We start from the raw sequence: 23,842 nt of genomic DNA on the forward strand, positions 1-23,842 counted from the left end.
GAAGTGTATTGAGTGAGTCTGAGTAGGGTCAGGAGTGATATGGAAAATTGAGATTTAAAAGAATACCTGGCCTTATGAAAGCAAAAAATTATTTATTAGTCATAGGCTGGTATCGTTAAAAATAGTGTGGCGGAGACAATCTAGCTTAACAATGGACTAGTTCTCCTGGTGTTGTCAACATGTTTCGAGGCTGACTGCCTCTTCGTCAGTACGGGGTCAGATCCCTCTGTCACTCACTAAGGTTGGCAACAACGTGTGCTATGTGTATATGCAAGTGAATAGAATATAGATTATAATACAACTGCAATATGGCAATCAATTTTGAACAGTTATAGCCCTGTCAGTATTTCTGAGTCGTGGGCCTACAAAGATAAAGAAAGAGCACGTAAGTATTTACTGCGCGTCCCAATGCGCGTTCATATATCACCTGTGGAAGGAAGGATGGTGACATATATGGTGACTTTGCGATTTGCCGGTAAGATACACTTAGGTGCTGTGACCTGTAGGTGAAAGGAAAAACACTAAAAGACAAAACCAACACTTAACATAAAACACACTCTCTATGTCGTGAAGTTCTGTACAAGTCCATGGTGAGCTGTAAAATTAAAAGACTAAGGACTAAATACATACTGGAATAAATAGGAGTCAGTGCCCCATGAGCCGGTCTGGAAGAGGGGTACATGGAACTTCCTTCTGTTGGTAAAGTAAAAGTGGGACATGCCATGGTTTAGAGTAAGGTCATGTAGGCAGGTGTTGAAAGTCTAGGCATAAGGCTCCCTAAAGCGGCTATGCCGTACTTACTAGTTCACGAGCAGTCCTCGCATCCTCCCTCATCCGCGGCTTCCGTGGTGTGAAAGGAAGGAGAGGAGCATGCGGTTGTATTCTAGAGTCAATTGGATAATTACTAGCACCTGTACCTGGGAGGGGCGGTTGATTGAGCGTTGTAAGCACAGGAAGGTGGACGGAAACGGGAGCCATCTTGGAACAGTATCAAGGATCAAAAACACGGGCGCCATCTTGGAGAGGCCAGTGGTGAAACTGAACTGGTTGTGAAATCTGTAGGCTAGACAACTTGGCAATTGCATGCGGGTCTGTTAATGCAGAGATGCCTGTATGTGCTACGGGCTGTGAATCAGGATTCGAAAAAAGGAGGCGGACATCTTGCCTAGAAAGCGCAAAGTGGGGGTATTGGGGTGAAGGTGTCACATAGAAGAAACCTGATATTCAATTGTATAGTTGGGTCAGGTCTGGAGGGTGGCCTCATGGATCCAGTATCAAGCCTCACGTCAATACGTATTATGGGGCCGCATACTAGCCAAAAGATAATCAATCCTAATGTAGGGTAGGGAACACAGTGGGCCCATATTTTAGCAAACAGTTAATCAATACTAATGTAGGGTAAGGAACACAATGGGCCCTAACCTATTCAGAACGATCGCTGTGTGATTAAAGTGGCATGCCAACACACACGAGTGCAAAGTGGAGACAGATCATTGTGCAAATAATCCTTACTCTACAGTGGCATGCAGAGTGCAAACAGCCTATAGCTAGTGTGACCAGTTCAAGTTGGAGAGACCACAACCAGTCCTTATAGGGTGTTGATCTCCTGATAGAGGTTGTTACTGGCTCAGTTGGGCCCAGGGTATGTCATCATTCAGCCCTGTGATGTGTGTCCCAAGACAAAACACCCATCTTTGCTCTTTCTCAAGGAGATCTTTCTCGAATGATGAAGCATGACACTAAGCCTGAGAGCAGTCCAAACAGACAGTATTAGCAACAGTGGGCAAGCCGCTCCCCCAAGCCACCTCCCACTCTCTCCGTTCTGCAGGATGCAGACTAGGAGAAATGACGCGGTTAGGGCAGCCGGCCGAACCAATCAGCGCCGGCTGCCATGGAGGGGAGGGAGGCTGCCTGCAGCCTTCAGTGACGAGAGCCCACACCACGTCAGACGCAGCGGCGGCATTCAAAATACAGGACGGCGGGAGTCTGCAGTCTCGGGACTCGAGTCGGGAGTCAGCGCGGGAAGCCAAGGTACGTTTTTTATATGATGAGTAACCTAAAGCATGCTCTGCTGCTTCCTGATCTGTATGCTTCCTGATCTGTACTGCTTCCTCAGAATCTTTATTTAAATTGGCATTCCTTTTGTACACATGAAGCGCCGTCCAAGTGGAGACAAAACAAAGAACGTTATAAAAGAAAGGAGGACCCCACACAGACTTAATGGGGACTGGCGGGAAAGTTAATAAATCAAGAAGGAATGTCCCCACGAAAAATGGACAATACAAAAGTGTCCACATCCAATGTGAATTTCCTAGAAAAAACCTATTGTTTTCGCAGACAGCACGCCAACAAATGGGCGGGAAAGGCAAAGGTACAAGGTTTAGGCGTTATGTTTCTCGAATTCACATTTAAGCTGCAAGGTGTTGTCACTAGTACTGATACTTAAAAGAGACCAACGTGCAAACATCAATCAAAAAATACAGTGAATAAGAAAGGGATAGATGATTCTCACACTATGCGTTTTCTAAAACTCTGTTACAATTTATTCCAATACAAAAACAATTTCACATCATACAATGTTTAAAAACATGTCATACAATTTAAAAAAAAAACAATTTTCATGTTATATTAAAAACACAAAAGAATCAACAAAACAAAGAAGCCACTCCGAGTCACCAGGATGAGCTCAAGCCGGCCAGTACCTTCAAGGAAAGCTTCCTTAGCAAGCCTAAGCAAAGCCATCCAAAGAAAGGCTGTTGCAGCCCCACTTCCTTCACTATGGTGACGAGTGAAACTGGACAAAAATACAAAAGAAGGGTGAAGCATCCCAAATTAGTACTTGATTTGACCAAGCAACATACTTGCCCTAAAGAAACGGGGATATTTTAGCTGAAACCAGAAGTATGCATAAAATGCAATCATAATGTCACTCGACATATGTGCTACTACAAAAAAACAAATAATTTGGAAAATACGGGAAGGAGAAGGATAGAACCGTAAAAGTGACATACAAAATTAGATGCACACAAGTTGTAAGGGATTCACAAAATATAGGGAGTACATTCACCATTCAATGTGAACCCAATTAACAGATTCAGAAGTTTCAGAATCCTTGCATTTAACGTTCATCCCAAAATAATTGCCCCAAAACCAACATGCCTTCTCAGTATTACGCTGTGTGTCTGCGAGAACGGACCTTTGAACATTGCATTTTCAGCTTTCCTGGTCACTCGCTAGGATAGTCGGATCCTTGTGTAGCAAGTCATCTTCCATTGGTACAGAACGGGTAAAATCCCAAATCCCCCGCTACACGAGCACCACAGAGCAATGAGACTTCCTGATTTGTCCACTTCCGCTTAGCGATGTGTATCATATGGCTAAGGGGCGTTTCAGCTGCAGTCTTTATGCTGAGTCTGTTAAGCTTGTACCCCTGCTTTATGTGCTGTCTTTTCCATGTTTGAGTGTGTGGGAAGTCTGCAGGACTGTTATCTCGTGTGGCGCATATTATGAAATCACCGGCCAACTTTTCTCTAACATTCTAATAGCCTCTGGTGTTTGTTCCTGTATGGACTTTTCTCCACCGCCAATTTTACGCCACACCAATTTCAAATGTCACCAGCCGCCACTGGTCAGCACTTATTGTGCTACCCACTACTGTAATTCTAAGACTACGTCTCAGGCCTATACTCTAGCATCCTGCAAGGGCAGTTTTAAAACTACCATGTTGAGTTACCAGGATAAACATCTTCCAAGCCTTAAACCTTTCTTTTTATTACATGTAAGTCACCCCTAGAGTGGGCCATTTTATTTCAGAGGGCAGGGTGCTGTGTAGTTAAAAAGTAGGACATACGTAATTCAAGATTTACATGTCCTAACAGTGAAAATATCCCAAATTTGACTTACACTGTAGCAACGCCTGACTCTTCCATAGACTAACAGTGATTCACCTTTGTGCAAACCACTAAAGGCTAGAATCGGAATGGGAGCAGCTAGAGAAAAAAAACTTACACTAATTTGCATTAGAATGTAAGATCCTCTTTAGTGGTAAAGTTTGTTTTATTTTTAGCTCTTAATGTCAAAATACCACTTTTAGAAAGTTGTTATTTTTCTGCCCGAGTCTCTGGGGCCTTTCCTAGATGTAGTCTTACAGCCTGGCATGCTGATGACTGTCTCTCTTGGTTGTGAATTGGAACCAGACGCTACACAATAGGAGCTGGGTATGCTGTGTGATGATCACAGCAGAATGAGTGGGGTGAAGCTGACACTCACTCCACTTTCATTTCAATGGCCTGTTGTAGGAAACTGGCTCTTTCTATATACTGCACTAAAATGAAGTACACTGCGCAGAGTCTAGTAGGTCCCCAATTGGTTTGCAGAGGCAAAAGTAGATAACACTAATGCTCTCTTATGCAGTTGATACAATAGAAGCATTTCACTTCATCCGGACGCACAGCAAACTACGCGAAAAATTTCCACAATGTATTCCACAGTTTATCAAAATTCCTTAATCTTTATTCCATTGATTCCAAACAGTTTGTCCATGTTGTTCTCTATTTTTTCACTTTCAACTCCTGCCACATGTGAGGCGGTATTTGTATACTGATACTTCTTTTGAATCGGATATGCCCATCCAGGCCTTTTTCCGAGACATGCTGCATACAACAATCATCAATAGTGGATATCATAGACCCAATGCATTTCAGGCTCTAGGTAGCCTTTCTTCAGGGGTTCACTAAAACAATAAAATATTCACTTTAGTATATTTGAACACATTGATACAAAGCCAGTTAGTAAGTAATACCTGTATTTCTAAAACTTAATGCCTCTATTTGATGTTAGTACTTCAAACTGACGTATTCCCTCTAAGCGCGATGTTTTGCGCAAAAGCACATCGTGTACTAAAGCTCCTTCCCTCATGATATTCGTCCTCCCTTTCACCCGCTTTTCGTAGTTATCTCCTGACCCAAATCTAAGTGCGGTCTAATAATCCAATGCCTTCCCTGAAAAGAAGTCCTCCATACCTTAATAAAACTACCTCATTTTCTTCCTCCTTGGCATTTTCTGCTTCTCGCACGCGCCATTGCTGAATCCTTACTTGCTAATCCTCCCTTCCTCTAAGTATATGGCTGACTCCTCCCATCTGCTCTCGCCCAATTACTCAACGATCAGCCCAAATCATGTGCTAGCCTACATATCCCATCCGCCACTTAGAAAGCACTCATTCGAACCCTTTCTTCCCCTCAGTCATAGCTATCATCTACTGTGCCCCGCCCACCCTTTGCTGTTATCTACTACGTCAGTTTCAAGTAATTTTCTTCGTATTCCTTTTGAACATGCAGACCACATAATGAGTTCAAAAGCGCTTATTCGGCGCAAATACATTGCCATTTAAAATAACATTGTAAACATCTCCGTTGTGTTAAATGATTGAATGTTCTTGCCGTGACACATGTGGCTCTTTCCATTTCATCTCTCTTTTTCTGGATAAACGTAATCCGTGGGTGCAACATGGCTGCAAGGCAGTCAATTTAAAGTACACAACAAGGGGTTGCCAGGTGCACACCTTTCTTATGATATGTTCTGTTCTAATTTTTAAACCTTGTTTGTCCTAGAGCGTGCAGCCTCGGTCACGTGGCCTGCCTGGTTGCCTCGTGTAAAACATTACAACAAATACAATAGAAGCATTCCACTTCATCCGGACGCACAGCAAACTACGTGAAAAATTTCCACAATGTATTCCACAGTTTATCAAAATTCCTTAATCTTTATTCCGTTGATTCCAAACAGTTTGTCCATGTTTTTCTCTATTTTTTCACTTTCAACTCCTGCCACATGTGAGGCGGTATTGGCAACCCCTTGTTGTGTACTCTTATGCAGTTGGGCATATCAGAGGGTAGTGGTAAGCATTTGTTGTACTCACAGAAGCAATAAATGAGACACACACTCAAAGAATAAATCCTGGACTAAATTAGAAAAGGAACACTTCTTTTTATATCTGTTTTAAACTTAAGAACGTCCTTCAAAGGTAAGTAAAGTTTTCAATAGCAATATTCACAGGTAAGAAAAACGTTCAAGCCTGTGCACTTTTATGCACAATGCAATCCTATGACTGAAAAAGTCAAAGTTGCATAACGGTAGGTACAGTGGGTTCCAAGGGTTCACCTTCAGGGTTCGGAGTTGTAGTGGGCCGAAGTCCTCTGTACTACCAGCAGTTCTTCAGGAACCGCCTAGCTTCTATCAGGAGGAGGGTGCTGGTGAAGCAGCTAGCTGATGCGCTTTGATAAACGGGGGGGCACCTTAAAATAGGCTGCACATGGGAACTTGCGGACAACTCCAAGGGCCCCAAGCAGGGGCTTTGGTTGCAAGGGGTCTTGGAGCACGGAGGCACAGTTGGTTCATCTGGAACGGGCCAGGTGGCCCGAGTGCAGAGTATTAAGGGCAGCCAGGCTGGGTGTGCAAAGATGCACCACACGGTCATGGACAAACAGCTTGCAGGTGCAAAATCAAAGCAGCTGGGCCACTCTCAAAGTGGGTCTCAATGATACTGATATCCCTCGATGGCTGCTTAGTACTGGTGCAGTGAGAATCTGAACTGAACTCTCACTGTTGATGTTTGGTGTATCGGTACTCCGGGGGCTGGTGGTGCCCGGCTTTAGTTGGTCCTGGTGCCTTCATACTCAGTGGGGAGGCAGATCTGACCTTCCAGAGCATGCGTACCATCTCCTTGTTTTCTATGGTGTTGGACAGGCCAAAGTGCTGCAAAGTGGTAGACAGGACTCTGCTTGTCGGTGCCTGCAGACTGTAGGGGAGTAGTTCCTCTACTTTGGTAGTTATCCAGCTCACAAGACCGGTCAGTTTCCCATGATTTTCATGAGAGGGCTGGGGATGGCAGTGTTTCGTGCCAAAGTTCTGCTGCAGTTCTCGCCAGGCAGTGACTCTTCTTTATCCTTCTTCTGGTGATCCATCAAATCTGAGTTCTTGGTTTCAGGAGTGCTACATAAATTCTCAATTTAGGGGCATTTGCGGGGAGTGACAGGTAGTAGCCAACGGGCTACCTAGCTGCAGGGTGTCTACACCCTCTATTTGACCACTTCATGTGGGCATAACCCTGATCGTAGAATGCTAATTCTAAACATAACACCATGGAGGAATCTGAAAAGTGGGGTCCATATCAGCTGGCCCACCCTAGGGGTTGTGCTGGCTGAATGTGGACACACCTCCTAATCTTAGTAATTTTCCCACCTGACTTGCTGACAAAAAGTGGGGACAGGACACGGGTGGGCACTTCCACTATCTGGAGGGGCCTGAGGCTGCATAACAAAGACAGCAGGGCCACTGAAGCTTCCCAACCTGTAATCCCCATCCTGCTTAGTGGACGTGTGAACCCCTTGCCCAGAGGAAGCATTGTTCCCGTCCTCTGACAGTGAAGGCTCTCACCTCAGGAGGTCAGAAACCTGTCTATGGTGGGTGGCTGGTAAAGACCAGTGAGTCATCACACTAGTAATTGGTAGATTTTCAGGAGGCGCCTCTGAAGTTCCCTCTGGGTGCATTTAATATTAATCCCAGCACTGGCATAAGTGTGTGTTTATTAACACCTTGGAGTACAGTGAAGCCATAGCTATCCTAGTGGTGGCTGTGGAGAGCAGCCTTCAGGCTAAGACTTAGAGGCGAGTTAAGCTAGTTGTTTTACGAATTATAATCTCTTGAATGATCAAACCAAAGCACACCACACAAGGTATATATCAAATATATATGTATTTATTCTAAACACAACTCCTCTGGACTCTTTATGAGGTCAGAGGTAAAAGTTCAATACAAGGAACTTAATTAGCATATGATAAGTTGCACAGTATACGTTATGCCCTAGGGACTTCACAAACCATACACTAAAATAGTGGTATAAGAACCACGTGAGAGTAAGAAAGCAGGCCTAGGGCCTGTATAACTGCTGACGTTACCTATAACCACCCAAGGTTAGGATGCAGGGATCCCACGGGGGGCGCGTGCAGTGTCTAAACACTGCCGCGGATCACCATTGACTTTCTATGGGGAACGAACAAGTTACAATTTTAAAGATTAAGGGTGCTTAGAGGTGAACAACGATGGAACCCTTTTTGACTAGGAGACTTTGAGAGTCAAGACCCACGGGAGCGCTGGAGTACTCGTGTTACCTCACCCAGGGAAGCCGGGTGCATAGGTGTCTTTTGGTGTCAGGTTTCGTCGTTGACCATAGGAAAAGTGTCCGGGTGGATCCAAGGGTGGCAACAGCAAAACATGCAAGATGACAAGATTGGCTTCGGTGCAGACCAGCAAGGTCTGGGGGACTCCTCCTTTAGAGTGGAGTGGGAGAACATCTGGAGCAACCAGGAAAGCTCAAGAAACTAAGGATTGACCTTCGTGGGGGCTCAATAACCAACGGACTAGGAACTGCAAAGTTGCCTCGAGTTGCGGTGAAGAAAGGGGACTCACGGGTCACTCATGGAGTGCTGGCCTCTGTACTTCAGTGCAAAAGGAGCTTGGGGCAGGGGCTTTAAATACCCAAATGCACAACTTCGGGATACCTCAGTAAGTAGGTGCAGTCACAAAAATGCAGGATGTCCAGGAGTTCCAGTCCCACGTCTCTCGTGCCAGCTACAGGTCTCAGCATTGCTGGGAGCTCGGGTAAGCTTCAGAGATGTCTGGAAGTCTGTGTCCTGTGTCGCAGATTCTTGGGGATCCGGCGGGAGCCTCAAAAATGCAGACTGGCAAAGATACAGTTGGTGCCTGTTTGGACAGGGTGGTAACTCCTTGACCACAAGGGAGATTTCTTCCATCTTGCAGTCCATATGGAATGTCGAAGGTCCAAGGTATATGTTGCAGAGTTTCATCCAGGGTAATCTAAAGTCCTAGAGACCTCCCCTGCCGGAGTTTCGTAGAGCAGCAAGAGGACAGACTCGTGTCTGTGGCAGCAGCATCCATTTTGTGATGCTGGGGCTCTGTTGAACTTTAACCGGGTAGTATTCCAAAGGGTTTGACACCTTACACGACATGTTTTGATAAAGCCAAACCAAAGTTAGCATTGACCACGAGGATTATAATGCACTTAATATAATATAATCCACATTTGTAAAGCGCACAATCACCCGTAAGGGTCTCTAGGCGCTGGGGGCCATCGGTTAAGAATATATGGTATGGCTCAGCTCATGCTAGGGCACTCTCTCACACAAAACCAAGCACTCTGCCTTCAGGATTGTCAAGGCCTGCCAGAGGAGTGACTTATAGGTTACTATGTGTCTATATATGAGGAAGATATAGGTATACTATATCTAAGTAAGGGGTGCTTACACCACCTTACCCAGGCTGCAAGTGCAGACCTGTGGTGTCAGTTTGGAAGGCTAACCAGGGGTGGCACAATACATGCTGCAGCCCCTTGTAGGCCTCTGGAGTCCCTGTGCCTGGGATACCTAAGGTACCATATACAGGGGCTCACAAGGGTGACCCAGTAACCAACCTAGTATGTACCTAAAGTACATGGTAACAATTTAGAGAGAGTACAGCTAGGCTGTGGGTCTGATTAGCAGGGCCACAGCCATACTAAAGTTATAAAAAACAGTGAAGCACAGCAAAAAGTGAGGGTATCCATAGGAAGCAGACCCTACTCTGCTACACTCGTCAGCTGGCCCACCCTAGGGGTTGAGCTGGCTGAATGTGGACACACCTCCTAATCTTAGTAATGTTCACACATGACTTGTTGACAAAAAGTAGGGACAGGACAGGGGGTGGGCACTTAAACTATCTGTAGGGGCCTGAGGCTGCATAACAAAGACAGCAGCGCCACTGAAGCTTCCCAACCTGCAATGCTCATCCTGCTTGGTGGACGCGTGAACCCCTTGCCCAGAGGAAGCTTTGTTCCCGTCCTCTGACAGTGAAGGCTCTCACCTCAGGAGGTCAGAAACCTGTCTATGGTGGGTGGCTGGTCAAGACCAGTGAGTCCTCACACTAGTAATCGTAGGTTTTCAGGAGGCGCCTCTGAAGTTCCCTCTGGGTGCATTTAATAATAATCCCAGCCCTGGCATAAGTGTGTGATTATTAAGAGAATGTGTTTGGTATCAAACACCTTGGAGTACAGTGAAGCCATCATGTAGCTGGGAAACTCGTAATGATGATGTCTAGCCCATGCACTTGTTATGGCTTCCTTGTGCATTCGTAATATCTAAGGATGAACTGAGATACCACAGGGACACATCTGCTTAGGCAGATATGCCAACACATGGGTATAGTGCACCCAGCCTTAGGGCTGTAAAGCCTGACTGAGGGGTGACTTACCTATACCACAGGTAGTGCTGGCAGGCAGGAATGTGTGCCATGTCGACTCTGGTTTTCTCTGCACCAAGACATGTAGGCTGCAATGGCAGTTTGCATGAGCAGTGAGGGGTCCCTTATGGTGGCACAATTCATGCTGCAGACATTAGGGACTCTTCCTAGTTCCAAAGCCCTAGGTACCATGGGTACCACTTACCTGGAACTTGCAAGGATCCTAAATGAGTGCCAAGTGTGGAGCATTGTTTACGGAAAGAACACTGGCACTGGGGACCTGGTTAGCAGGAACTTAGTACACTCTCAGTCAAAGTTGCACCAAATACCAGACACAAAGTGGGAGGGAACTGCAACAAAAACCCAGCTGCCTACTCCTGTCTTCACACTCACACAATGACTACCACACCAGGGGCCAGACATCTTAGCATCTGTGAGGGAGGGGGGATGAAGTGAGCAGGGAAGACCTTGGTGTCAATCAGTGGAAGCTCACAGAGGGAGTAAGGCAGGTGGAGGAGGCAGGGTGGGGGGTAGTGGAGTTGGACATACGATGGCAAGGAGTAAAGTAAAAAAAAAAAAAAACTATTTACCTAGGACTCGCTGCATTGCCAACTCGGCGATGCAGCGAGCACAAGGTAAATAGTTTTATGGAATTATTTATTTACTTTACTCCTTGCCATTGTATGCCCAAATCCACTACCCTTCACCCTGCCCCTCCCCTGCCCCACCCCGAAGCACTCCCTCTCGAAGCCGCCACTGGTGTCAATAGTCTGCCCCCCACTTCAAACGTTTGTACCTAGATAAAAAGGACCATCTCAGAGACTCCCTCTGATCATCTTAACACTGGGAAACCATAAGACAAGACTGCACGTCTGTGTCATTTGCAGCATGAGATACTAGCCCTGCTCTCTCCTCCAAGACTTATGAGTGACTTCAAGAACCAGTTGGTTGGTTCCCTTCTTGGACTTTCAGGACTACAACAAGTTCCAGAGGCCTCATTTGCTTTTCAATGGCCAGAACCTAGCCTGGTCCTTGCTTGCTGCTTTCATGCCTCTGAAGGAGTGAATCCTTACCCCTCTGTACTTGTCCTAAAGGTCCAGGACACTTGGGTGGTGTCAGAGGGTGCTCCTCTCTGCAATTCCTGCAAGTTTCTGCTCATTGACTCTAAGCAAAGCCAAATGGCACTGAGATCTCAGCCTCCATCACAAAGGCAGTTTCTATCAATGACTTCTGAAGGTCCTGACACCCGACTCCGATCAAAGGCTACTAACAGTTCCTAAGTCCAGCGGCCTCCTGTCTGACTCAGATGACAGCAGCGGCCATTGACATCTCCCAGACTACAGTTCTGAAGCGGACGCTGATCCATGCCTTCAGTGGCTTCAACATCCAGCGGCGCCTGTCCAGCATTGAGGACAGCGACCCCGGTCCGACATCCACTTTAGCTCCGGAACCGTAGCTGCGGCTCTTCTCGACTCCAACAACAAGCGGATCCAGTCATCGATCACCTCAAATCCGACAGTGAGTGGCAATTGCCCGGCAGTGCTCCTGATTCAGTTCTCTCTTCCATTTTCTGCACCCAATCCAAAGGTAAATCTATCACCGGGCCTACCTTGGTCCTCAACACTTGTATGACTCCAGTGTATCCATATTGTAATTCTAGGCTCCGACCAACTCCAAGGGCTGCAGCGTTTTCCATTTCTAAGCACTATTTTTCTTTAATACTTTAAAATTGCATATCTCAAGAGCTACTGATTGCATTTTTGATGTTTTGGTGTAATTTCATTTATTAAAATATACTCTATATCCTAAATCTGTTTGGGACCATTTTTGTGTTGCATTTTCACTGTATTACTGTTTGTGCGTTGCATAAATACTTTACACATTGTTTGTAAGTACAGCCTAACTGCTTGTGTATACGTTACCAGACGGTAAAGCACAAGGTCTAGTTTATAACAATTGTGGTTCACCCTGACTAGGATTGTGGTGCTTGCTTGAAGAAGGCTCACACCATTCAAGGGCAAACAAAACCACAATTTCTTACACTGCCCTAGCTATTTTGTGCCTGCAGCCCATTCCTGAGTTACATGAGTGGATGTAGTTGACAATTGGACTTTGTTTATTCTTCCCAGACAGCCACACAATAGAGGATGCGATGCTGACTGAAGCTAGTTGTGAACCCTCAGAGGCCTGACCCACTGCTTGAGCCCAGTCCCATCTCTTGAACCCAGGACTCCCATAGTGACTCCAAAGGCTAGTTGGCTGTCCTCCTGATCAGAGCCTCGGGAACAGAAAAGGCTCCAATCATCTTGAACTCACACCTGTTCTCAGCTTGAGAGAGCTCTGACCCTCCACGTGGTGCTTCTCAAGTTGTGAACTCTTGGATATGGCTCTAAAGGTACCAAGATAGCCAAAATCCAAACTTAAGACTTAAGACATTTTTTACTTGAAAGTTCTATAGCTTGCAGCTTCATCCTACTGGAGTTTTTGGACTTTCAAAAAAGAAACTAAGTCCTAATACATAAATCTTCACCACATCTCCAGTGGTTTCCCGACGATAACGCCTCTTCTTTGGATATCGCTAGCAGCCTTGCACTGCTGGACTTTACTGTCTCAGACATTTTTCCACAAAAAAAAGTCTAAGTCCGAAGGTAAGAGCTGACCGGGTCCAATTATCGTCTTGTATCTCATCGCAGTTGGCCACATTCGGCCACTTTGACCCAATCTCGGACAACAAGATGTCCGTGGATGGCTCTTTGAACAATTAGATGTTCGTTTTTATCCTAAACTTTAAAAATTCATTACTCAGGTTCTACTGATTGGCTTTTTGTTGCTTTGGCGTTGAATAATTTGCTATAATATACTCTATTTTTTAAATTACATGGGATTTTACTTATATTGTGTTTTCATTTTAACACTGTGTGCTGCTGAAGTACTTCACATTGCCTAAAAGTTAGGCCTGCATGCTTTTGTGCCAAGCTACCATAGGAATAAGCACAGGTTAATTTAGTAACTTTTGTGGTTCACCCGGACAGGGATTGTGACTGTTGGTTGAACAGGTTTAACACCCCACTCAACCAGCAACCAGACGTCTCACGATTTGACATTATTATCTATGTGGTGTTATTTTAAGTCTCTCCATGTATTATTTTCTATGGTAGTTTGTTGCACTATCTGTGAGTGGCCATGTGAGGTACTTGATGTAATCCAAGGCTGGGCTGAAGTTCATTTACTACTGTTATATCACCTTTAGGACTAAAGCAATGTTAGAAGTTTCGGGGCAGATTTACAAGCCCTTTGTGACACATTTGCTCTGCTGTTGCGTCACTTTTGTGACGCAGCTGTGGCGTAAACCATGCGCCAGGTAGCGACTTATTTACAACTTAACGCATCTAGTCAGATGCGTCAGGTTGCAAAGCACTGCGCCACAAGAAACCTGAATCAGATTTCATCTGGGGATTCCGTAGCCGGGTTGGTGTTCCGTCGCAGGAAAACCCAGTAAAACTTACACAGTGAAATCTACAAGATTTCACTGAGTCAGTTTTACAACGCCGCTGTGTCAAACCCGTACGCCTGCTTGAATCTGATGTAAGGAGTGACACACCACGTTAAGTATGGGCAGCCCCTGTGCATTGCAGGAGTTGCGTCGCACTTGCGACACGGTTCCAGCAGTGCGCCGCCCTTACGCCACAAGATGTGACACGCACCTGCCCATCCTCGTGCCGTAATGCACCACATTGTAAATGCGATGCATTCGTGGTGGCGCAAGGGGAGAATTGCTTGTCGCATCTGTTCTGGCGCATCCCTGCTGATTTGCAGAGATGTGCCAGACATTGTAAATATGCCCTTTAGTTTGCAAATAGCAATGGGCTTTCTCTAATTCGTGTGGGTGTTTGTAGTAGCCTGCCTCCTTTCTAAACACCTCCTTTCCTTTTGCTAAACCCATTCCTTATCATAGTAGATGTCTCCCATTCACACACTACTCCTCCGTTCTGTATAAACACATTTTAGTCATAGAGAGGTATGCCATACTGCTATATATGAGACCACCACAATCTACATTGTTTTATGTCTCGCGTTTTCATACCCCAAAAATGATAGGATTGTATCGTAGGCAACTCCTAAGGATTGGAAGTCTCCAGCCACTAGCTGCAAACCAATGTATGCCTGCAACGGCTAATAAGGACTCTCCAGAATCCACTGCTCTGCCTCCAGGTACTCTACTGGACTTCAGTCCTCCATCCTGCACTACAGGCACAACTTTGCTCTTCTGCCCATCTTACTACGGAAAGAAAACCCCTTGTGAGGAGAATTTCACCTCCATTCAACAATATCCCTTCCACAACCTGCCAGAGGTCAACATTCAATGTAATGGAAAACCTGCTGGCATTGTAAGACAGCCATACATGCAGGTGTTACCATGGGAAATCCAGGAGGATCCGTTTTTCCAGCAACAAATCACTATGTGGGGCTATTCCTAAAAAATCTGTGGGGGGCGAGGGGGTCAGGGTATTCCTACCCTGACCCCTCTTTATTCCCTCTTTATTTAAAAACGTTTTAATAATGTATGTGCCCCAGGGAGGTGGCGGTCTCCGTGGCAGCGGGCTAGGCCTTAGGGCTCCCCACTCCTTTCCTTAAAAAAACAGTGTGCCCCGAGGAGTTGGCAGTCCTCGGGGCAAGGGGCAAGACTGATTTGCATATGGCTGGGTTTGCACTGGGGTGGCGAAGTGAGCTAAAGAACAATAATAGAGTCAACCCGTATCTAATAATGACTGGGGGTGAATGTCTGAAAGGTTTCAGTGCTCTGTCCATCATCTCCTTGTGTTTGCTTTGTTTTCCCTAAGCTGACAGGGTATGCCCTGACCTGGGTCCCCTGCTCACTTTGCCACTGGGTTCAAGCTATCCTGTCTGATGAGGGGGGTCATCCAGAAACTGGTCCCAGTATACTTCTTTCCGGCCCAGGGAGCATCCAGCTTGGCAGGTCGGGCAGGACTGTTGCCATAAGGAATAGGGTCAAGACTGATTTCCATCTGGCTGGGTCCAAACTGGGGTGACATAGTGAGCAAAAGAACGATGGATTAAACCCAAATCTGTGACTGCGGTGAGTGGTTGAAAAATGTCAGCATTCCATTCATCAGCATGTTGTGTATGCTATATATACTGACTCCAGCTGCTTTAAAATGTTCCAACTTATCCACAACTTTAGATTAGCATTAGGGAGTTTCCTTTAATGGAAATTGCACTTTATATCACTTTGCATATACTGGGCCTCATTTATGAGGATTTGGCGAAGGGCATTGCAGCAAGTCTTCTTGCTGTGCTGCCCTACACCAATGTGAAAGGGCAGGAATGCACCTTATTTATGAAATACAGTGCATTTCTGTCCTTTACCCCCTGCTCTGCCTAGAACCAGGTAGGCACCCTTACATCATGGTGCAAGTGCTCCTCCATTGCAGTCATGATTGTTTTCGTTCTGTCAGAATGGGAAATGGGAAGTAGTAAGTACCTCACCTGAGCAAGTTGGGACACTGCACTCAATTCTGGCGACCCACATGGATAGAATGTATGTCAACTGGGGAAAAACAACATGGTCCTAGCTGAGCACCTTGTGGACTTCAAGAAGCAAAGGAGTCTTCTAACTGAAAGGGGGTTCCTAAAGCACAAAAGGGATAGTTTAACCCCTTGGGCGCGGCCGCGATTCTGCGCCTGTGCGGCACTTCTAAAGAGTGGGCGGGATCATGACGGCCCCCAGCCGTCATCAGCACACGCCCACCGTGTTGCATGACGGACGGGGGCCATCATCAGCATGGAAGGGGTTAATGGGCAGTGCAAAAAGGCCACAGCAGATCTCTTGCAGGTTATAAAAAGAGGGGACTCCTAAGCCACCAGGAAACATAGGGTGAGCTACTGGGCAATTGTGAGTGCACTCAAACTAGAGTTGGATGAGGATATGTGGGCGGACCTACTAGACGACGCAGTTAATAATGACAAAACAAAGTTCCGGACCTTAGTCACCAGAAGGGAACTTAAGCAAACCCGCCGAAACTTCTATCCTCCCGAATGAGTGTGTAGCACACTTTGGGAGATTGTTTGATCCTGTTGTGGTTAATGAGAGCCAACTTGAGGGTGGGGAAATACCCAACAGATCGAATCAGATGCAGTACCCTTTAATCTACTCCCTTGAGGAGATGGAGTGTGCAGTTGACTCATTTAAGCCTGGAAAAGCCCAAGGCATTGATAAACTCCCTCATCAGATATTTTAAGTCTATTCAAGGGTATGGGTCTCCTATATGAATGTGGTCTGTAATGCGATTTCTGCAGAGGGTTGGATCCCCTCTCTTGGAAGGGAGAGGAGATTGCACCAAATTTAAAAACTGAGACTTCAGGGTACCTCCCAACTACCTTCCCATTAGTCTCCAAGATAACCTCCCGAAATAATTCTGCAAGCTGGTATTGGAGAGGCTGTTAGATTGTTGGGACTAAAAATAACACTCTCACCAACCTCCAGGCGAGCTTTAGGCAGAAGGTTAGTGCCATGGACCAGGTTTTTATTTTCTTCTTGGTCAAAAGGAAGGTAGATCTAGCCAAGGGTGTTTATCGATCTGCATGCAGCTTTTGACCTGGTCCCTAGAGGAAAGCTTTGGGAAGTCCTCGAGAGACTAGATATCCTGCCTGACCTTCCTCATCTAATTAGAATGCTTCATAAGGGGAATTTGGCTAAAGTAAGGTGTGAGGTAAAAGGAGAGCTGACTGATGACTTCCCTGTTAACCAAGGCATACTGCAGGAGTGTGTCCTTGCACCAACCCTCTTTCTCCTTTACATCAGCACCTGTATCATCTATTTAATGGGCTGTGGGAATGACTCCCCATCCATGGCAGGGGTAAAAATACCAGCACTCCTCTTTGCAGACAACACGTTGTTGTTGTCCAAAACTAGGAAGGGGCTGCAAAATGTGGTTAATAGTTTTAACCAATATTTCAGATATTTTGGCCTTGAAATCAGCACCTCTAAGACCAAATATATTGTGTACTCCAAGAAGGGTAAGGCTAAAGGTGGTCATAAAGCTGGATACCAAAGCACTGGAAAGGGTGCAAGAGTTTGAATACCTGGACATCAGGTTAGGTACGACAGGATCATGGAACCTGCAGATTGTAAAATGTACCCTAACTGTAAAACATCGGGTGGGTGTCATGCAAAGATTTGTGAAAAAAATGGCCTGGTCTCCTGCCCACTTAGCAGGAGAAATGTATAAAGTGCAAGCCAGAGGAGCAGCGGTTTATGGGGTGGAACTATGGGGTTATCCAGCACTGGTCCCCTGACTATCGCAGAAAACAACTTCTTCAGATGACTGTTAGGTCTAGGAAAGAGGACACTACTGGTTCCTCTCTGTCTAAATTTAGGAATCCACAAGTTAACAACATTGCTTTTGCTCAAACTCTTGTTGTACTGATGAATTGTGCCATTGCAAGGAGGGTGTGAGTTATGTCATATCGGTCAATGGTGCAGGGTGAGTTGGTTGGTTAAGGGCGCTTAAAAAAACCTTGCTTCATGTGTGCCTAGGAAAAGTTTGGCGTGCGCCCCAAGCTATTCGAGGAAGGGATGCTGCTATAGTAAACAAGCATTGGCATAGCCAGTAGGTCTCGCCTTTGGGACCTTATAAGTGTTTAGTTATCCAGCACAATATCCTTGGTGCAACAACATCAAGTGTTGCACTGCTAAACACTTATAAAGTTCCAAAGGCAAGACATATTGGCTATGCCAATGCTTGTTATTTAGAAGGCTGGGTGCACCAGGAGAGCTAATTACAGGTAGCTGGAGAGCTACCAGTAGCTCACGAGCTACTCTTTGGAGAAGCCGGAATGTTCACATAATATGTAAATCCTGCGGCTGTCCTCGTGAAACATTAGGAATCATAGAGAATTGCGTTTGAAACATCTCAAAGCTTAGAAGAACCAGCACAAGATAATCGAAGGAAGGAATGCAAGGGTTCTATGTGTGAGTAATACCAAATCAACAACAGAATGCTTTATCGGAGATTAAGGCCACCAAAGCAATCCAAGCCAATGGGAGTCACTGGGAGCAAGAACGAAATTTGCGAAGTACCACTTGAGGCTTTCACATCAAAATACTGAATACGCAATTGGTGTTTTTAGCCATGTTTTCCCTCCCCCTCCACGATGCATTAATATCCCAGTTGCTTAGATCACACTCTTGTCCTGGTTACAAGTATACCCCGCAGTGTGATGCTGCAGTCAGACCCGAAATAAGAAATGGCGGGTTAAAGTTTAAATGTGGAGTCACACTCATCACAGCGCGTGGCGGCCACCTGGTAGGAGCAGGCAGGACCGGCAGCGCCGGAGCGGCCCGCGTGCTCCGGGCCCTTGACAGGGGTTCCCCACTCACAGCGGTGTCACTTTGGCAGAAAGCTGGTTGATTGGTTAAGGATCACAGGGGTGTCAGGAAGGTGCTGGTAGACATTTCTTGGCTGCTGGAAGAAAATTGCTCCCTTTGCCACTGGATTCAAGCAAGCCGGGCTGAAGACGGCTGGAATGCTAGAAACTGGTCCTCGGAAGCTTGTTTCCGGTCCAGGGAGGGCATGGCTTGGCAGTTCGGGCTGGACTGTTCCCATGAGGCACAGGGTCAGACTGATTTGCATATAGCCATGTCTGAACTGGGGTGGCAGAGTGGGCTAAAGAACGGTGATGGATCAAACCCAGATCTTTTGACTGGGTGTGAGTGTTTGATTGGTTCAGTTGCTCCGTCCATCACCACCCCCTTTTGTACCACTTTGGCCGCCATAAGTGTGGCAGGGTATGCTCAGACGTGAGTCCCTTGCTCACTTTGCCACTGGATTCAAGCAAGCCGGGCTGAAGACGGCTGAAATGCCAGAAACCGGTCCTCGGAAGCTTGTTTCCGGTCCAGGGAGGGCATGGCTTGGCAGTTCGGGCTGGACTGTTCCCATGAGGCACAGGTTCTGAGCTGGGATGGGGCAGTGAGATAAATAACGGTGATGGATCAAGCCCTGATCTTTGGACTGGGTAAGAGTGGTCTGCTTAATTCAGACACTCTGTTCATCACCACCCCCTTTTCTGAATCCCATGAGGCACAGGGTCAGACTCATTTGCATATAGCCATGTCTGAACTGGGGTGGCAGAGTGGGCTAAAGAACGGTGATGGATCAAACCCAGATCTTTTGACTGGGTGTGAGTGTTTGATTGGCTCAGATGCTCCGTCCATCACCACCCCTTTTGTACCACTTTGGCCGCCATAAGTGTGGCAGGGTATGCCCAGACGTGAGTCCCTTGCTCACTTTGCCACTGGATTCAAGCAAGCCGGGCTGAAGACGGCTGGAATGCCAGAAACCGGTCCTCGGAAGCTTGTTTCCGGTCCAGGGAGGGCATGGCTTGGCAGTTCGGGCTGGACTGTTCCCATGAGGCACAGGGTCAGACTGATATGCATATAGCCATGTCTGAACTGGGGTGGCAGAGTGGGCTAAAGAACGGTGATGGATCAAACCCAGATCTTTTGACTGGGTGTGAGTGTTTGATTGGTTCAGATGCTCCGTCCATCACCACCCCCTTTTGTACCGCTTTGGCCGCCATAAGTGTGGCAAGGTATGCTCAGACGTGAGTCCCTTGCTCACTTTGCCACTGGATTCAAGCAAGCCGGGCTGAAGACGGCTGGAATACCAGAAACCGGTCCTCGGAAGCTTGTTTCTGGTCCAGGGAGGGCATGGCTTGGCAGTTCGGGCTGGACTGTTCCCATGAGGCACAGGGTCAGACTGATTTGCATATAGCCATGTCTGAACTGGGGTGGCAGAGTGGGCTAAAGAACGGTGATGGATCAAACCCAGATCTTTTGACTGGGTGTGAGTGTTTGATTGGTTCAGATGCTCCGTCCATCACCACCCCCTTTTGTACCGGAAGAAAATTAAGGCCATCTCTGAATCTGTCAAAATTATTAATAGCTCAGAGAGTCGGAGATGGGGGAGGTGGGGGAGTTGAAGGAAGGAAACAGCGAGAGATATGTGAAAGATGCAGCGATGGGTATATGCAAATAGAAAGAGGCGGAGAGGCACTGGTATTGCAACGTGTGAGGGAAAAGGAATAATGCAAACATACTAATTATTTATTAAGGTAAAGTAGGGAGTGTACCATCTAGGCCTATGCCATATCTGTGAAAGTGGAGAGTGTGACGTCATGACCGAGTTATGACAACTGAAAACAAGCCGGAGTGTGAATGCTAGCCGCTGACGAGCCAGCAGCCTTGTGGGAATGTGTCTTTGGTAAAAGATCTGAGCCGTCTACTATCGCCGTAGGGACACGCAGGGTTTACCTTGCGGGAGCGAGCGTGATAATTACTAACACATGGCTCCGCTCGCTCCCACAAGGGAATCGCCAAACGTGCATGCGTTGCCATTTAAAACAATGCAACGCGTGCACGTTTTTGCCTGCAAAGCCGGAGCGATTTCTAAAGGTCTCTTTCCCATGCAGCGCATGCGCACTGCATAGGCGAGACCTAAAAAGAGGGTAGAAGAGAAAGTTAGCCGTCTTAGATACCAAAGTTTAGCGGCAGGTAGTTTGGCAAACGCGTTCCACCTTCACAAGTATGTGTGTGAGGGTGAGGAGTTCTTTTATTTTAGACGTCCGGCCGCAAGCTCTATACCTACAATTTTGATATGGGTGCTTACCTGTAGCAGACTTCACTGCAAAGTGGAGGAAGGCAAACCAAGAATCTGACTGCTGACCATGCTGCCAAACCCGTTGTGAAAGTGATGAGCATGTGTTGTTCTTTTGCCCCCTTTATGCGAACCCAAGGTCTAAATGGATTGTCCCTATGTGCAGGTCTTTCTGCCTATTGTCGAGTGGAGAGGCATATAAAATATATAAAAGCGACAAAACCTCGGTTGTGGGGGTGTTTTTTTCCAAATTTCTGCATTCAGCATAGATAATCATAACTAAATTGTTAAAGGCTATACAGAGCTAGGTTGTGAATGCCCCCTTTTGCACTTATAGTGCTCTGATTGGTTACTGTATATGGGTTTTTAACAAATTTTTTGCTGTTTTTATGTTTTCTTAGCTTGTTTAAAACAGTTTTTAAATGGACGTATTTTTGGATTATGAAACAAATGTTTTCAAATATCAATAAACAATAATATACAACAAGTACATGAAAACACTATTACACATGTTATGCTTAACAATAACTTATTTTGATGTAACCTATGCACACATATGTTACGTGCAACTTAAATAGGAAGTGTCCCAGAAGAGACTATGAGACATATTTACAATAAAGTGGCGGAGCGTGGGTTAGCTCCAAAATAGGGACACATTCCTCCCCATAAACAATCATTCATGGCAATCTGCTGTTTCACTTGAGTGCAAATGTTTGTTCCTGAAAATAAACAGAAAAGCAAAATTAGCTTTATCTAAGATGCCCTAGACTTTCTAACAAACATTAATGTAATTCTCTACTTGCTCTGTTTTCTTTATTAGAGCATTTCAGCTGAGAACCTCTGTATAAAATAATTATGGCATAAAATGTGTGTAGTACAGGTTCGGATAAATAAACAAATGCTAAGTGGTGTTGCACCTAGAACGAATTCTCATCATCAAAGGTCTATTAGGATCACGCGTCTGAATGTAGAAAAATTATATCCCCTAATAAAGATGCCCTTGGGCACAGTCGCGTGAAACACATCCTATTCACATTTTCATCAGTACTTCATGGATTTACAGTGAGAATGATTGTGAATGTTAATACCTCTCAGAGGAAGACTTTTCACACATCTTACAGGAGGATAAACAAGAGAAGTCCTACTACTTCAAAGGTGGAATATCATATGGCAATTTTGAAATCTAAATCTGAAAAATACGACACAGAAAACCCTGGACGGAATATTCAGGCCCGATGTGATAGGCAGTGAGGCAAAAGAAGTCAATTGTAAATAAGTACATGTGCTGAGCTTCTTGTGGGCATTATTATCGTAATAATGTTTGTGTCAAGTCGTAAACGGTAAAAGATGGAAACGCCTGATTTGGCCTTGCATTAAAAGTTAGGTGAATATAATTCAAGATTAAGCAATACATTGACTCAAAATACACCTGATTTAATTTTCACTGGAAAAAAATGGAATCGGAGATATTCACGGCACCTTGTAAATCCTACACCCTGTAGTTACAGTATTTAAAGGGTGTAGTAAATATTTCACCCCCTCGGGTCCACTTGCAAACAGAGGGGAGCACCTGTATGGGTGTCCACCGTGGAGGATATTGCTTTCATATATTAGTTCTTGGTTAATTATCATTCACCCTTGGCTGACCTTGCTGAAGCTGTAGTCATTCATACGTTAAACAGCAAGGGTTCTTGTAGGATAATTTCCATATTCAAAGAGGAATGGCATCTCTTAATTTCCTATTTGCATCTCATTAAATGCAAGTCATATATAAATTAAGATCACTTTGCATTACGTTAAAATGTCATTCATCTGCCACTTTGGGTTTTATGCTATTATATCATTTACTGACAAGGAGAAATAATTTACATTTCTGGCTGGGATTCGGCATTGGCCGTTGATGATAACTGGGAGAGTGTGTCCTTTTTTTCCCAGTACTGTAATCTGTTATCCTTCTTTCAAAAATCAAGTTGCAACAATAGACGATGATATTGCATTGTTTTTTGGGTGTTTTTTTTCCCTTCTACTTGGAGGCCTAAAGAATAACTAATGTAAGATTTTATTCAACGGTTTAATTGTGTGTGCCTTTTTTTTTTTTTAGCTAAAACCCTGTATCAATACCTGTTGGTTTTCTTACTGTGCCATAAAGATATAACAGCTGTATTCTATCAACTGGTGTGCACATTCAATAATTACAAAGACCAGAGTTGCACCACAGATGAATAAAAAAACAATATATACACTTAAATGTTTAAAAAATGTATACCAGTAATTCTTGAATCGTCCGGTAATATTCTTCGTTTATTTGTGCCTCATATTGAAGTTCGTAAAAAAACCAGCCAACGCATTTCGTCCACTAAACATTCTTCAAGCAGTTATTTACGTTCGGTCTGTTAAAATAATAACGCATTTATGTGGGGAAATGTCCACCCTATATATTGGCCAATTGTTCCGGACGTCGAATCTCCGAGTTAGCTCTCAGTTTCTTTGCAATTGAAGTGCCATATATAGGGTAGGCATTACCCCACGTAAATGCCTTATTATCTTTACAATAGGGCTTTGGGAGGGGGCGGCCGACCAGCGGGAGGCCTGCCACCCCCAGGGGGGGGGTTTCTGGGGCCGGGGAGGAGGGGGGGTTTGAGTCCAGCACCGTATTTGGGCTGGTTTGGGGCTATTTTGGTAGCCTTGGGCTGGGGTGGACTGATTTTGGGCTGCATTTGGGCTGGTTTACTTTAAAACCGGCCATTTTTGTCATAGGCCACCATTTCGGTGGCTTGTGACACAGCAGCCGGGCGGGGGGTGTGGCAGATAGTAATTATTTTTGGCCACTGTGTCGCGTCGCGTTGGGCAAGGGCGTCAGTTTGGTTGTCCAC

The sequence above is a fragment of the Lissotriton helveticus genome, chromosome 4_1 (genome assembly GCF_964261635.1).
Source record: "Lissotriton helveticus chromosome 4_1, aLisHel1.1, whole genome shotgun sequence".
NCBI classification, from domain to species: Eukaryota; Metazoa; Chordata; class Amphibia; order Caudata; family Salamandridae; genus Lissotriton; species Lissotriton helveticus.